Genomic DNA, 9148 nt, shown 5'->3' with positions numbered 1-9148 from the left:
TTACCTAATTATTGGGTTATAACTATGCTTTTCCAAAGCTTATTAATTCTTAACATTTTAAAGTGGATTTATGGTTAAACTTTAGAAAATAATATGCTTATACTTATACCTAACAATTAGAATGAGTTTGTTGACATGTGTAGGTACAAAGGAAGCTTCCAGGGCATCTTTATGTGGCCTTGAATGATCAAATTCGAATTTGATAAGATAAGCCTCATGGAAAAGATCATGATCTCATGGAGAAGATCATGGACCTCATGGAGGAGATCATGGAGGATAGGGTTATGTGTCTAGATGGTTGAGAAATGTATGGAACTAAAGAGAGATTAGTGGATCATCATTATGAGTTTGTTATCTCATCCCATTGTATAAATAGGAGTACCTCCTCCATTCCAAAGGGAGGACTCTTGGAGCATGTATCCAACTTATGATGGAATAGAATAAAGCTTCATTTTACATAAATTTCCATTATATAGTTTTAGATATAAATTGTGTTAATGTAGTATATGAATTTATGGAATAACTTGTCACTTTGTTCTTAGGAGAATTGAGCTCACTCTAAAAGGATCAAAGGAACATTTTATTTCATAATAGATCTTATTTCATTGCTTATATGTTTGAGGATTTGTTTGTGATTGATGAATGAGTTTTAAATTAAAATCTTATCAAGCATATGAGGGAACAACCAAGGGTCTAAGTTAGGCTCTCCCTCCATTTGATTTGCATGATAATTGAAATTCATTCTTTTGCTTTTATGTTTCAAGTTATTTCATTTCTTATGCTTATGAATAAATCTTAGTTTAGTTTGGATTAGTATATGAGGGAACAATCAAGGGACTAAGTTAGTCCTTCTCTCTATTTGAGTCTGAACAACAATTAAAGTTCATTCTCTTGTCTTTATTTCAAGTTTCTAGTTTTATGTAATCAATGATTTCTTTTCAATCTATAATACTGTAGGGAAGGACAACCAGGACCTCCTCAATTAGGAGCCTCTTCCCTTGCATATTATATTGAATCGTAAATAATTTAGTTAGACATAGAGTTAGTTGCCTACTCCTGCATATATTTTGCTGGCATCATCACAAGCTTACGAGTTTCCCTGGTCGATAATTTAATGAAAGCAATTTAAGCAAATAAATTGCCCAACATTTTGGCACCGTTGCCGGGGATGGTGCTAAGGGATCAGGCATTAGGAATTTAATTCAGTACTAGTATTTTTCTTTAGAAAAACTAACTTGTGAGACCTGGTGACAGCAGGATCTTCATAAGGGAGTTCAAGTTTGAGTTTTCTGATGTTTTAGTATTTAGCTAGTTTTAAATTTAGTCTTTTTAAAAAAACCCCCCCTGCATAAATAAAAACAAATCAAGCGATTAGTATGCTCTCTTCCTGCACTTCGTGCGATCAGGAAGATCAGAAAATCCATTGATTTAGTTCAAATAAAAATACTCTTGCTGAAAAATTAATCTGTGACATGACAATAAAAAAAAATTGTGAATGAAAAAAAAACATCTTTAAATTTTTAGATGAAATTTAGTTTTTTTTAATTTTAGATTTAAAAAATAAAAAATTTCCACAAAATAATAATAATATATGTATCATATATATACATATTATTAAAAAATAAAATAGAAAAAACTAACCCTTTTTTTTGTTTGTTTGGTTTTTAGATTTAAAAAAAAAAAAAAGATGCGGAGTTCGATCAAATGGACCGAGAATGGGACTGGGACAATTTTCTCTTGTTGCAGGCGTTCATGGCTACTGCGGCGCATCATTTCTTACCATTTCTCTGTGACATGCCTGCGTGGAACGCAGGAGGGCTGATTTTCCTTGCGATTTTGCACATGGGGCCAGCCGAGGCCTTGTATTATTGGGTACATCGTGCGTTTCACAAGGATATCCTCTTCCAGCGGTATCATTCCCTACATCACGCTGCGATGGTTTTGCAGCCTCAAACAGCTGGGACGGCTACCTTTCTAGAGCATTTTGGGCTGACGATCATCATGGCAGTTCCCATGGTGGGAGCCTCATGGATGGGAGGTGCATCAATGGGCATGATCTACCTTTACTGTTTGTTATTTGATTTTCTCAGATATATGGGCCACAGCAATGTGGAAATCATGCCAGATACGATCTTCCGTTGGCTACCCCCACTCAAATATCTTATATATACTCCTTCGTATCATACTCTGCATCACACTGAAATGGACACCAATTTTTGCCTTTTTATGCCCCTTTATGATTATCTAGGGCATACACTCAACTCAAAATCATGGGATGTACATCGCTCTATGAGTGCAGGACAAGTGGAGGAAGTGCCAGACTACGTTTTCCTAGCTCATATTGTAGACGTGCTTTCATCACTTCATGTACTTTTTTTGCTTCGGGGATTCTGCTCGACACCTTTCGCAACATGGTGGTTTCTCCTCCCTCTGTGGCCCGTGGTCATACCTTTTTCTTTGGCAATGTGGGTATGGGCTAAACCATTCGTCAACACAGGTCACAGATTGAAAGGCCGACTCCATCAGACTTGGATCGTTCCAAGATTTGGATTCCAGTATTTCATACCATTTGCTCAAGAAGTGCCAAACAGCTCAGAGTGTTGTGTTGAGAGCTGCACAGTCGCAAGCAAAGAAGAAACTGAAGCCGGTCTGTGGAGAAATAAGAAGGTAAAACGCCCGAATACAATGCAAAGTGATCCTGAAATCGCGGGATAACTCAGGTAATGGCGGGATTTACTTAGCTAGCAAACCATGAGTCGTGTTGAAACATTGCTGATATTTAATGACTAACGCACCAGCTCTTGCCGCCAGTTAGCTAAACGCAGTCACAAGGATTCGGAGCGCCATTTAACACTCCTCAGCGCGCGCCAATAGCCAGGTAAAAACACTGAAAAACTCCAGAAGCAATAACTCTAAGGATCAGATGACATGAGTTTAACAAATACGCGGCTTGGCAATAAGATTCATAGGTATAGTCGCATGTATCGTGGCATAAACACTATGGAAACAACGCAGTAATCTAACTCTATTTTGTTGCATGCATAACACGTTATTAGTATGGGCTCACATGCATATTTTTGCAAATCAAAATGGAATTTATAAAACAGAGGAGGCAGAGTCATAGTTGCCAACACTGAAGATATGAATTTCTTTTGGATGTGTTGGTATAGCCGATTTTGTTTTGCGCTATTGATTGATTTTATTGTGTGTATGCCTGATATATTGCATGCCTTTGAATCACCAGATGCCAGCTAATCATGTTTAACGAACCTTTGAATCACAGGATGTGGGCTAATTCGATGTATGAGCATTCATTTCGCATGCATGTTTTCTTTACAGCGAGGAGTTGATCCAGTTCCACATGTGGCTGCCTGCACAGATTTATGATGAGCACAACCGCTCTCATTCTCCTTATTTTTTTCAGATTGCGCTCTCTGAGAAGCCCTTCTTTCAGTCCCGTGAGGCCACAGGGAGAAGATGATGCTGTAGAGTAGAGTACATTAGATCTGAGATTGTGTGGGAAAGAGGGTAATAATAGATATTATGTTCGTCTGCCTTCTTCACAGAACACAGGCCTCTGGAGAACTGAGGAGATCAGAGAATATATATTATGGACGATATATCTACGGGTTTAGACAGCTCCACAACTTTCTAGATTATTAGGTACCTGCGTCAATCCGTGCATGCATTAGATGGCACCATCGTCATCTCGCTCTTGCAGCCTGCTCCCGAAACATTCGAATTGTTTGATGACATTATTCTTCTATCAGAAGGTCAAATTGTGTATCAAGGACCTCGAGAAGACGTGCTCGGCTTCTTTGAATCTCTCGGCTTTAAATGTCCAGAGAGAAAAGGCGTAGTCAGAATGCTGTTAGCGTGAATGAATTTCTGGGGCATTCATGGCATAAGCATGTTGGTAATGAGACTTTAGGAGTACTATTGCTCAAATCTCGGGGTTTATTTCCATATGCGTACTGGTACTGGATTAGTGTTGGGGTTATATTGGATTATGCAGTTTTATTCAATAGTTGGTCCAGATCTTGACAACGATTTTGCTAAGTCATGTTTTTTTCTCATAGACTAGATTACTTGTTTTCTGATGAAGTCTCTACAGGACAAGGTCACATGAGGAAAATCATGAACATTAAAAGGCGCGTCAGTTCTGATGGGTTGGTTGCCATCGTTTCCACGCATTCGCTCAACACTTTCTGTCGATGAAAGGGAAGACTAATCTCAGTAAGAATAAAATCCCAGGCATACGATATATGCCTATTTAGATTCCCATTTTTTTTTTTTAGTTATAGTTTATTTTTAGAATTTTTCTTTATTAGGTTTTAATAAATAAAATTTTGTTGATTTTACAACTTAAAAAAATCTCAACTTAAATAATAAATTAAAAAAATTTATGTTTTTTTAATTTGTTGTTTAAAAAAAATCTAATAAAATAAATAAAATCAACATAAAAAAATAAAAAAAAAATTATGTTTTCATTTATTTATTACTTTTGACATTTTCTTTTTAAAATTTGTTGTTTAAAAAAAAATAACAAAAATAACAAAAAAAAAGTTCACAAAAAAAATAAAAAATAAAAGCTCACAAAATTCACACAGGTTTGAAAATAAAAAAATGGAATACTTGGAAACAAATTTAAAAAAAAATCGATTTATCAAACATTGGAGGATTCTTGTTTCGATAGCTTCAAGTTGGCATTAACTCATCACATCTTTCTGTTAAATTCTTTTATGTGACATACTAATATGCAGAACACAACAAATATTTCTAATGTCAATCTTTTTTCCAAGCACATTTCATGAGTCATCTGACACAAATAGGGAGTATTACTTTTCATGGTTATATTTAAGAATGGATTGAAATTGATATCATGAATTGAGTTACTTTCAACAGTTTGATTTTTCTTAAATCTGTTTTATTTGGTATGAAATTTTTGCGTAAGAATCATGAAGGAAATGCGCAATTCATCTTGAACAAACTTATGTTTTCTTTCTGCCAAGTTTTTTTACAGGTTACAGGATAACAAAGTGATCATTAAGGAGATTGCATTGTGACGACAATTAGTCTTCCAAAGACTAAATTCATGAAAAATTCTGAACACAAATCCATCTCCACAACCACTACCTTGCACCTCCCTTTCTGAAAAAGATTTTGAATTCCACCAATTGTAAGCATGACATTTCCATAACCATTTTTCACAGCAAGAGTTCTTATTCATACACCATGCATTTCCTTACATCCATTCCTTACAAGCTTATTGCCATTTTCCTTGTCATTACCATTCCCCTTCATTTCCGCCAATAACACCATGCTTGAGTCAAAGTCCTAGAGTCTAAGTATCATTGAAAAAAACACCTAGAGGCTTGCATGCCTTAATGGCAAGTACTCTTGCCAATGAACAATGGAAGTACATTAATATCCCTTGTTCGTTGGATCTTGTAGGTGACTCGACCACGACAAATTTATTCGTACCTACAAATATGTGTTAGGCATCATGACTCCCATTGGAATCAATGGTGGGAGCTCTTGTGTTGGCTAGGGGCATTCATTAACGGCCACTAAGTCAACAACTTCTTTCTATGTTCGACATCGACACATTTAATCACATAGTAAGATTTGTGCCATTGAGCGTTGAAGACTTGAAGACCCATATTTTGTAGCAGATGAAGCCAATTTCCTTTCATTGTTTTTCAGTTTGACATCACTTGAGGACAAGTCAATAAATAAGGCTGGGGGGGAAATGTAACTTCTATATTTTGTATACCTTCCAAGCCTTATACATTTTCAGCCGCATTTAGCAACAGATTCCGAACATTCAGCAAAAGATCCAATAGCAGATTTAGCAGCAGATGCAGCAACAATAAAAGATTCACTTTTTCGATTTCATCCACCATTTTCACAACCAAGTAAAGAAGACTATGAACAACAGCTTTTACAGCCACACGTGCACAACTCTCATCCATTTTTGGAAGGGTAAGTTAAGGTATGATATTTTCTAACTTTTAACCATTAAATTCCTTGAAAAGTTAGAATAATAATTTTTGGAAAAACTTAACTTCCTTTCATCATTTCACATAACTGCCCAAACCATCTGTTTAAGGGGAAGGATACATTTACATACATACTTTGTCACATTCATATAACATCCACATTCATATATCACATTCTAAACCCCACTTACCTTCAAAATATATTCACTATTACATGAGCATACAAATGGCTTTGTCAAAAGTATTTAAAAGTTAATTGGATGCCAACACAATCATGGTTGTTACACAAGAACCAACCATGATGCATTCCAACAAAAATACTCTGCAATAAAAATCACATTATCAATATGCAAAGATAATACATTGAATGCAACAAACAAAATATGGTTGAAACACAAGAACCAACCAAGTTGCAGTTCATCAAAAACGCTTTGCAAAAGTTAAGTAAATGATATCATGCAGAGTTTAAGCCAAAGCTCAAATATCAAAAAGTAATGTAATAGATTGCATGAGGACATGCAATACCTTCAGTTTGGGGGTATGTTGGGCCTCAAAATAGTCCTTATTTTCACTCCATTATTCACCAATACCTTCACATTTTACCTTCATGTCACCTCCATTCCACCTCCACATCATTACATTTACCTCATTATTGGGTTATAACTATGCTTTTCCAAAGCTTATTAATTCTTAACATTTTAAAGTGGATTTATGGTTAAACTTTAGAAAATAATATGCTTATACTTATACCTAACAATTAGAATGAGTTTGTTGACATGTGTAGGTACAAAGGAAGCTTCCAGGGCATCTTTATGTGGCCTTGAATGATCAAATTCGAATTTGATAAGATAAGCCTCATGGAAAAGATCATGATCTCATGGAGAAGATCATGGACCTCATGGAGGAGATCATGGAGGATAGGGTTATGTGTCTAGATGGTTGAGAAATGTATGGAACTAAAGAGAGATTAGTGGATCATCATTATGAGTTTGTTGTCACATCCCATTGTATAAATAGGAGTACCTCCTCCATTCCAAAGGGAGGACTCTTGGAGCATGTATCCAACTTATGATGGAATAGAATAAAGCTTCATTTTACATAAATTTCTATTATATAGTTTTAGATATAAATTGTGTTAATGTAGTATATGAATTTATGGAATAACTTGTCACTTTGCTCTTAGGAGAATTGAGCTCACTCTAAAAGGATCAAAGGAACATTTTATTTCATAATAGATCTTATTTCATTGCTTAGATGTTTGAGGATTTGTTTGTGATTGATGAATGAGTTTTAAATTAAAATCTTATCAAGCATATGAGGGAACAACCAAGGGTCTAAGTTAGGCTCTCCCTCCATTTGATTTGCATGATAATTGAAATTCATTCTTTTGCTTTTATGTTTCAAGTTATTTCATTTCTTGTGCTTATGAATGAATCTTAGTTTAATTTGGATTAGTATATGAGGGAACAATCAAGGGACTAAGTTAGTCCTTCTCTCTATTTGAATCTGAACAACAATTAAAGTTCATTCTCTTGTCTTTATTTCAAGTTTCTAGTTTTATGTAATCAATGATTTCTTTTCAATCTATAATACTGTAGGGAAGGACAACCAGGACCTCCTCAATTAGGAGCCTCTTCCCTTGCATATTATATTGAATCGTAAATAATTTAGTTAGACATAGAGTTAGTTGCCTACTCCTGCATATATTTTGCTGGCATCATCACAAGCTTACGAGTTTCCCTGGTCGATAATTTAATGAAAGCAATTTAAGCAAATAAATTGCCCAACAATTTGTACGAAGAAACCTTCTCCAAGTAATTTTCATCATAGATGATGTTTTCATGGTTGATTTTTTTGTATTTAATTATCATGACTTTTGTAACCACCCCTCCCACATTTACCCACTTTCACTGGCTTATTGCAGTAAACATGAGTTGAGGGCTACTATGACATGACCCGGCCTCCTAGATCACATTAAGGAAGTGGGGTCACTTAATAAAGACAAACTAACAACTCAACACCTCCTATAGGAGCCATAGGTCACTAAGGGGATGGACAATCAACACAGGTGGCCAAATGCTTGGCTAGACCTCTATTTCTCAGCCCTGGGCCCTCAACTGCTCTCACAACAAGGCCTCCATGCAGTTGGAAGCCTCAAATCACATGCACAAGCCTGCATCCATGTCGTTGCAACACAACGTTTCCAGTTCAGAGGGTGTGGTCCCCGATTCTAAGCCTAAATTCTAGGTCATCCTCCAGACCACTACTAAGAACTTAGTGAGACTTTCTAGAATCAATAATGACATAAACACAAATCCATTCATACAAAATTTGATCAAGGACTTGACCTAACCAGGCCTAACCATGACATTCATTTCGTCAAACATAATGAGAACATGTAATCTACAGGTCATGAATGCATATTTGAACATAAGGGTTTGATACTTAGTTGAGAATCATCAAGAAGGTCTAACAAAAACATTTGTTAGCTCATGCATTCATTAACAATTCATCAACTAATCAAAACATCTCAAGAGCCATAACTGGAACCTGTTATGAAACCATGCTTATAACCATCATATAACCAAAATAATAACCATGATTGAACTCCCACCAAAGACACATAATAAAAAGAATAGTTACTCATGAAACACAATAGGATAAGATTTCTTATTATCATATGTAAAAGCCAACCAAGTCAGTAACTTCCATGTACTACTCGACCATAGACTGATTTGAACCAAATCTTTCTTTCATCCAATCACCCCTGTGCCAGATTCAAAGCATGAATGTGGGACTCAAGAAAAACACAACCAGGGCTTCTCGAAGATTAAACCATATCCACCCTCAAGCTTTATCGCAATCCCACCAAAATTGGTCAAGGTATCTCTAGGCCCAAAACAAGAACACAAATAATCAGGGCTTCCAAGAGATTCAACCACCTCTACCATCAGGCTTTACCACAATCATTCCAAAATCGATCAAGGGATTACTAGGCTGAAAACAAGCTTGGATGCCTCATAATTTCTTCATCAATGCCTTAAGGAACTTTCTTGTCTCCACCCTTAAGCTTTATTGCAATCCTGCCAAAATCGTTCAATGGATTCCTACTCCTTAATAGAGGTCGGCCTTGACTAGTGGGTCGG

The 9148-nt window shown here is 36.0% G+C and overlaps 1 pseudogene; it reads left to right on the top strand.

Moving 5' to 3' along the window:
- Positions 1-1704: 1704 nt before the first annotated feature.
- LOC149218639 (very-long-chain aldehyde decarbonylase GL1-1 pseudogene) lies at positions 1705-2715 on the top strand (annotated as a pseudogene).
- The last annotated feature ends 6433 nt before the right edge of the window (positions 2716-9148 follow it).

This window comes from Pinus tabuliformis, chromosome Q (genome assembly GCF_031772625.1).
Source record: "Pinus tabuliformis cultivar Carrire ecotype Pingquan chromosome Q, CPIR1, whole genome shotgun sequence".
Taxonomy (NCBI): Eukaryota; Viridiplantae; Streptophyta; class Pinopsida; order Pinales; family Pinaceae; genus Pinus; species Pinus tabuliformis.
Note: the sequence above shows the minus strand (reverse complement) of the source record. Positions and strands in the feature narration are given on the sequence as shown.